The sequence below is a fragment of the Alligator sinensis genome, unplaced genomic scaffold, assembly GCF_000455745.1.
Source record: "Alligator sinensis unplaced genomic scaffold, ASM45574v1 scaffold445_2, whole genome shotgun sequence".
Classification (NCBI taxonomy): Eukaryota; Metazoa; Chordata; order Crocodylia; family Alligatoridae; genus Alligator; species Alligator sinensis.
The window spans coordinates 42,360-50,328 of NW_005842081.1; positions in this window are offsets into that span (position 1 = coordinate 42,360).

Genomic DNA, 7,969 nt, shown 5'->3' on the forward strand with positions numbered 1-7,969 from the left:
TTCCCTACCTGATCTGTGGCTCTGCTTTCTTCTCCCTACCCTGTTCTCCCTGCCCAATCTTCTGTTCTGCTTTCTGTTTCCTGTCCCATGCCCCTTGCCCATTCTGTTGTCCTGCTTTCTGTCTCCTGCCCTATCTGCCACTGTGTTGCTTGACCCGTCACCAATCTGCTACGTGCCACACAGAGGCCACTTGTGGCATGTGTGCTGGGCCACCCCTGGGCTAAGCTCTTACCCAAACTGATTATGAAGTGTTTACATCCCTACCATGACTGGTCTTTTCTTAGCAACTAATTTCTTCAATTTTATTATTTCGAACCAAATTTTCATATTTTGCTATAATTTTCCCTACCCATGTGAGATTAACTGTGTAATTAATTGGCACAGGAATAACATTTATTGTGGTAGTTATTTCTACATCGTGAATTCAATAGCGCCCTCAACTATTGTCCATCAGGCACTGAGTCCATCACTATTTTTCAAGGTCCAATAAACTGATTCCTCTCACGTTCTGTAGAAGTAATTTTTTTTTTTTTACTAAATTCAGTTCTATCTTCTTTAAACAAAGGGATCTGTAGGAGTTGTAAAAGTATATTAGCTCATTTATACAACACAGTGGTGGGCAATGATAAAAACCTGTCTAAAAAGACAAATATACTAACGTTTTGACCTGAGAGACCTGCTTTTTTTTTGTAGTGTACTTTTGGTGTGGCCTATGCATTGGTAACACAAGAAGAATCTCCTACCATTGGGAAATGACAGGTTTTAAAGGTTTTAAAATGTCTCATGTTCCAAGTTATAACTTGGGAATGAGTACAGTCACTGTGAGTAGTTCGGTGTCAGACCCTCCATTACTTTAACAGAGCCAGTGCTAATGGGAGCCACACGGCAAATGCTTTTCGAGCATTGGATCTCTGTCACTCTCTCTCTGTCCTAGTGTACACAAGAAAAGGTTTGTTGCTACAACTGTAGTGGAAACCCCTCCATGTGTAGACAGACACCTTTTCTACTGATAAAAGTGTGATTTTTTTTTTTGTGCGTGCGTGTGTGTGTGTGTCATTGTACCATCTGCCATGTCCCAGAACAAAATAAGCTACACCAGCAAATGCACTTTCATGCTAGTATAACTGTACCTACATGAAGACTTTTGCCAGTAGAAAAATGTCATAAAACCCAAATTCTTTATGGTACAGGGATGTAGGTTGTAGTCGTGTTGGCCTAAGGACATAGGCAGACAAGGTTCTTTGGGTGAATCTGATATCTTTTATTAGACCAACTTAAATTGTTGGGAAAAAAAATTAAGTAAGCTTTTGGGTTTAAAAACCCTTCATCAGGCTGAGGAAGTTTCTGCAGTTGGTGTGTGCTCTTCCTGGAGGGAATGAATAGTAAAGAAACCAGAGGCTGGGCTGGTATGCATGCAAGACAGGCAGTCAGTGAAGATTTAGACTGAGGAGTCAGTGGGTGAGAGACAGGCTGGGTGGTCGGGGAGAGAAGGGGGATGAATAGTGGAGAGGTACCTGGGAAGTCAGCTGTCAGGAAGGTTATAATGTGTCATAAATCCAATGTCTATATTTAGTCCATGGTTTTTAGTATCCAGGAGGTTGATGAAGTGAAGTTCATTGGCTTGTCTCTGAGAAGTGTTTTGTAAGTTCCATTTGAGGATCAGGACTCAGAGATTGGAGAGAGAGTGGTTTTCTTGTGAGAAATGTGCCCCCACAGGTAATTGGGTATTCCTGTCTTTGATAGATTTCCAGTGTGCATTCATTCTGGTGCGCAGTTGTTGTTTGGTCTCTCCTACGTATTTTCCATCAGGGCATTTGGTGCATTGGATGAGGTATATCACATTTCTGGAGGTGCAGTTGTAAGATCTGGGAATGCTGATGGCTCTGTTGTGGGGTGTAGTGATTGAGGGGGTGGTGGAGAGGTGTTGGCAGGTTTGGCATTTCTTGTCATGGCATCGTCTGGATTCATTCTGTGTGTTCTGGGCCTGAGGAAGTTTGCTTCTGGTGATGAGGTTAGCGAGGTTCGGTGCTTGTTTGAAGCCTGGGATGGGTGGTTCTGGGAAGACCTGTTAAAGATTAGGATTCCTTTCTAGTATGGGTTGCACTTGTTTGAGGATTTTCCATATGGGTTCAAGGGAGGAGGGATATGTCATAACCAGCAGAGTGCGATTCGTGAAGGGTTTTCTTCTGTACTGCAGGAATTCTTCACATGGTATCCGGGTGGCTCTTTCAAACATGCAAACTGTCTATCTGGGGGAGTGTCCTTGTTGGGTGAAAGCCTTTTTAAGATTGGTGAGGTGGTAATCCCAGGTCTTCTCCTCAGTGCAAATTTGGTGGTATCTGAGGGCTTGGCTGTATATCGTGGCTTTTTTGGTGTGTTTAGGGTGCTTGCTGTTTCTGTCCAGATATGTATGCTGGTCTGTGGGTTTCTTGTATAACATGGTCTGTATTTTATCATTCTGGATACTGATCATCATGTCTAAAAAGGAGATGTTGGTGCTGGAGTATTCAAGAGATAGTCGGATGGAGGGATGGTGATTGTTGAATTTCTGATGGAACTCAACTAGAGATTGCAGGTTTTCAGTCTAAATGATGAAGATGTCATCGATATATCTTAAGTATAGCAAGGGTTTGAAGGTGCATTCCTTGAGGACTTCTTCTTCTAGGTGGCTCATAAAAAGGTTGATATACTGTGGGGCCATTTTGGTGCCCATAGCTGTGCCTATGGTCTGGAGGAAGTGTTGATTATTAAAAGTGAAATTGTTGTGTGTGAGGATGAAGTGTAAAAGGTCAGTAATATCTTTGGGCCTGTACTCTGAGTTGTAATCTTGCTTTTGTAGATATGTAAGGCAGGTTTGGATGCCATCCTTGTGTGGGATGTTGGTATATAGGCTGGTAATGTCCATGGTGGATAGGAGGGTGTTGCTGGGAAGGTGGTCTATGTATTTAAGTTTCTGTAGAAAGTCTGTAGTGTCTTGGACAAAACTTGCTTTTTGGGTGACAAGCGGCTTTAGGATTGATTCAATGAAACCTGATATTTCCTCAGTTAGGGTCTCCTGGTTGGATATGATAGGTCTGCCAGGGTTTCCTTGTTTGTGGATTTTAGGGAGCATGTAAAAAGTCCCCAGGCTGGGTAGTGGAAGGATCAAGGTCTGTAGTTTTTCTGGTCGTCCTGATAAAAATGATTTGATGGTATTATTGAGTTTCATAGTGAAAAGGAGAGTAGGATCTTCTTGTAGTTCTTTGTAGTAGGTGGTGTCAGAGAGTTGTCTGTTGGCTTCCTTTATGTAGTCTTCGCGGTTTAGGATGACTATGGCTCCTCCTTTTATCTGCTGGTTTTATTACTGTTTGGTGATTAGATTTTAGAGATTCTGTGGCCTTTCTCCTGTCTCTTACCCACTGACTCCTCAATTTACATCTTCACTGACTGCCTATCTTGTATGTATACCAGCTCAGCCTCTGGGTTCTTTACTTTTCATTCCCTCCAGGAAGAGCATACACCAACTGCAAAAACTTCCTCAACCTGACAAAGGGTTTTTAAACCTGAAAACTTGCTTAAAGTTTTTTTTCTCCCAACAATTTAAGTGGGTTTAATAAAAGATATCAGATTCACCCAAAGAACCTTGCCTGCCTACATTCTTTATGTGATATTATCACACCAGCAAAAGTCACGGGTAGAGATCTGCTGCTATTCTGTTGAGTTTGTCAGCATGCATCATCATGGTTCCAGCATACCTAGTCCACTTTTGGTGGACATTCGTGTTGTTATTGTTATTTATTTATATTTATAATGCCACGTGTGTACAGGTGTGTAGGGATATATGCCCCGAGGAGAATACATGATAAAGTCCTGATCCAGACCTTTACAATACGTGGACAGGCTGTTGCCTTCCTGTGGAGCCTCACTGAGGTCAAAGAACACTGGAAGTGGACATCTGTGCAGATATACTTTGCTGGGGTCTAAAAAAGTTTTAGGAATTAGCTACTCAGCTCCTCTTGAAAGTTGGTGGGAATTGAATGCCCCTTGGCAACCCTCAACCTAAATAAGTACAAATGGATTATGATCCAGAGACATTGGGCACTCAAGAAGAAAGCAGGGTGGAAGCAGATAAGCCTGAAGGTCCATTCCTACACCATCTTTTGCTTTTTAGAGTCCTACTCTGATTTCTTCTTTTTTGGGGTTTTTTTTTTTTTACCTTTTATTTTTCTGACGACTGTTGTTTGTAGCAATGACTATAGTAATACCCAGTCTGTTCTTTTTTTTCTTTATATATATATATATATATATATATATATATGGCCATGTTACTTGCAGTTACCAATGATTCCCAACCTAACCTGCTCACTCCAGTGAGAGGTTTATCAGGCTTTCAGTGATCTCATTTCTATTCTCTATGTGTTGCACCTTGTATGGATGTTAACACCAATGCGAGACTGGTGGTCATCCTGTAGGGGCCCATCTTCAGATCCCATAGACTGGCACAGTTCCATTGAAGACAGTGGCAATTTATAACAGCTGAGAATCATCCTCTCCATATATTACAACAAAGCCCCAAAGTGGCTTTTCAATTTATTTTTCTTTGTCAGACATAGATTAGGTTGAAAACTGGCAGAACATAGCATTACTCCGTTTCTCTGTGGATGAACTGCACCTTTCTTCACCTGCAATCCAAAAGCCACTTTTCATACAGCACCTCAGCTTTAGATACCATAACTCTAAACACTTGTGCAAGTGAAGAACTTTATCCATGCAAATAGTCTCATTGATACAGTTCAGGAATTTTGCCTCCAATAGAAATGGCTTGAAAGACAGAAATTAGTTTGGAAGTAGGTTCTAGTATGCAGGACCACCCCCTCCAGGGGAGTGCTCCAACCAACAAGCTACAGAGGCAGGCACCCTCTTGTTTGTTCTTGACTTGCTTTCTTGATTGCCCTGTGATTGAGCTTCAACACAAGAATGGAAAGTGCCCTCACACAGCCTACTATATAGACAAGTAAGGGCAGTTTCCTGGGAAATGGGAGATCTGGTTTTAAATCTCTTCAGGCTGAGGAGGTCCTAGAACTTAGATCTCCCAAGTCCTGGGTGAGTGCTCTTAGCCACTGTGCAAAAGGTAGGCACCTGTTTTCTCGACTTGCCTATCATGCCAAACTCTGTATGCAGTGACCTCAAAAATGTAACTACATGTCTTGAATCACAAGTACATGGAGATGTGTATAGGATAGCTTGAGAGGAATGGGAGTTCAGATACCTGCGCTTTAGCAGTTCTCATTGGCCACCTCTAAGGTCTCCCAGACTTTCTGAGTTGCACCTTGGTGTTGTGTACCACACCTGCCTATCTGTACAGAGCATCTTTACAAGCAATCCTGATTTGCTCCTAGGGATCTCTGATGCCTCTCCATTGACCCAATGGGACACCTAACTGGTTCATTTTGAATCTCCATCCTTGTGTGGGTGCTCAAAAGTGACACATTTCTTGCTGAAAAAAAAGAAATGATATGTAAACATATATATGGTTTTAAGAAAAGCTCTTGGAGAATCCATTTACCCAGCTTCAAAATGGGGATAATAGTATCAACCTGTCTCACAGGTGGGGATCCTGGACCTCAGGGTCACGTAGCAGGTCAGTGAGAGTCAAGCAGAAAACCGAGAAGATCCCTGCTTTAACTGAAAGTCAGCACTGCTGCATTAAGCATAGATAGTATACTATAAACTACTGTCAGAACCATCAGCGGTTTGATTACTTCAATAATCTCAACATCTAATTCTGATTTTTCTGGCTTAGAGTCAGAGCAATGAATCTATCTCATCCAAGTAGGTTTCTCTTCAATTTTTCAATCTGGCTTGTCTAGGGAGACGGGGTGACATTTCTTCTTGTTCTGTACTTTTTTTATTTCTTTTACCTCTGTCACAACCCTCTAAAACAATACTTTAGAAAATGACAGAGAAGCAGCTTTTGTAAAATGTCATGATCACAAACAATCACAGTGATTGCATGCTACACTTATCGTACTTCAATGTCCCCTGCCATCAATTGTTTCTTGAAACTTCAGAAGTCTACAAAGTGAAGCAGGAACTACTCTCATGGTAAGCTGCCCTTACAACTTTCTAAAGTGCCTCATCTTAATATTAGAAATGACCAAACTATTTGTTTATTTCTAATAAAACCAGGTTTTAATTCCTTAGTGAATCAGTTGCTATTTGCCATATAGTTTTACTGGGTACCTCTCAGCCCATGGGCTGTTCATTATTCACCTTATATGATTAATCAGTTAAGTGACATTCTTTTATTTCTGCTCCCAGACTGGATGACTGACACTTTATAAACAAGAGTAATGAATAACAAAACCCAAGTACCACAATCTATGAAACATTAGTTTTGCAACTTTGGGATATTTGTCTGTTTGTTGACTAATCAAAGGAGCCCCATAAGTCACTTTGCCATACTCATCCCTTTATTTGTGAAAATATTAATACGTCTATTAAAAAGGATTCACTCTCACCTGCATAGTTGTCTCCCCACCTTGCTGCTGTATTTTTCCAGAAAGAGCTATATGTTGTCAGTGATCTGTGATGCTGTCTGCTCTGCAAATCAAAGAGAAGATGCCACTGCAATGCTTTAGTATTTCCCAAACCTTCCTCTTTATTTCCAGAGCAAAGGCAGGCATACAGAAAATGACTGCTCGCTTCCTTAGTTGTGCTTCTCAAGGGGGCATGTTGTGCTTGTACTCAGTAAACTCCTCTACCATTCTGTTTCCAGTTAAAATATTGAGCACCATTATTTCTGCCCTATCTAAGTGACTTTAGGTAACACTCAACATTTAAGTGCAACTTGGATGCTTCCGCTTGGAGCGTGGAAAGTGAAGAATCCTCATCAATGGAACATGCTTCCCATTCCTGATAGTAAAGCTAATCACTGACTTCCAGAATCGAAATCTGTTAACTGATAACTATTTTTTTAACATAAGGGCCTGAATTAACCAATGAAATCCATATTTACTTAAATAAATTGGCTTGTCATGTCAGAGAAGATTTCTGCTGTTCCCTGAAAAGTTGATGGTGTTGCTAGGCAGAATGTTTGACTAGTTGCAGTTCCATATGGATAGTTTTTCTACATTTGTGATGTAACAATATCTGATGGCATGTGCTGGTATAACATCTAATTGCACACATTTGAAAAAAACTGCAAAATTCATTATGGCATTGCCTTCTATAAATGGTGTGCATGCCCTGAATACATGCTAAAATCCATAGCACCATATTACTGTTCTCTCTATTACTGCTGGATTTTGGCCCAGCAGATTGGCACTCAAACAGGAATCAGGTGAGCAGAGCCATAGTCGACGTATGGTGGGTATGTGCCCCCCTCCTCCCCGAGGTTGGCCCTCACCAGCCAGAGTGTGGGGGGGCGATGGCCAGTGGCCCCGCCCCCCCAAGATTGTGGGGGTGCCAAGAGAAGCGCCGGCAGCACTTCTGGTTTTACCACTGGCACTTCCAGTGACCAGTTGCTGGGGGACAACACCCTGGTCAGCAATTGGTCGCTGGTGCCCCCACAGTATCAGGAGGCACCAGTTGCCTGTGAACTAAGTTTTGTCCTGGCTCTGTCAACAAACTGCTTTTGGGTGAGTCATGTTATAAATATCATTAATTATTATTTGTAATATGGTAGTGGCCTAGAGGCTCCAGCTGAGATCAGTGCTTGCTAAGTTTTTGTGAGGGTTGGTTTTTATGCATATCTGAAATACTTCAATGATAAAGGATGGAGGATGGGAGTCACCTCCAAGGAGGATTATTCTGCACTGGTCTGGTCCTGTAGGGAGCAGACCAGGAAAGCCAAGGCTGCAACTGAACTCCAGCTAGCTTTGAGCATCAAGGACAATAAAAAGTCCTTTTTCAGATATGTGGGGAGCCGGAGGAAAAGCAGGGGCAACATTGGACCCCTGCTGACCCAGATGGGGCAACTGACAACTGA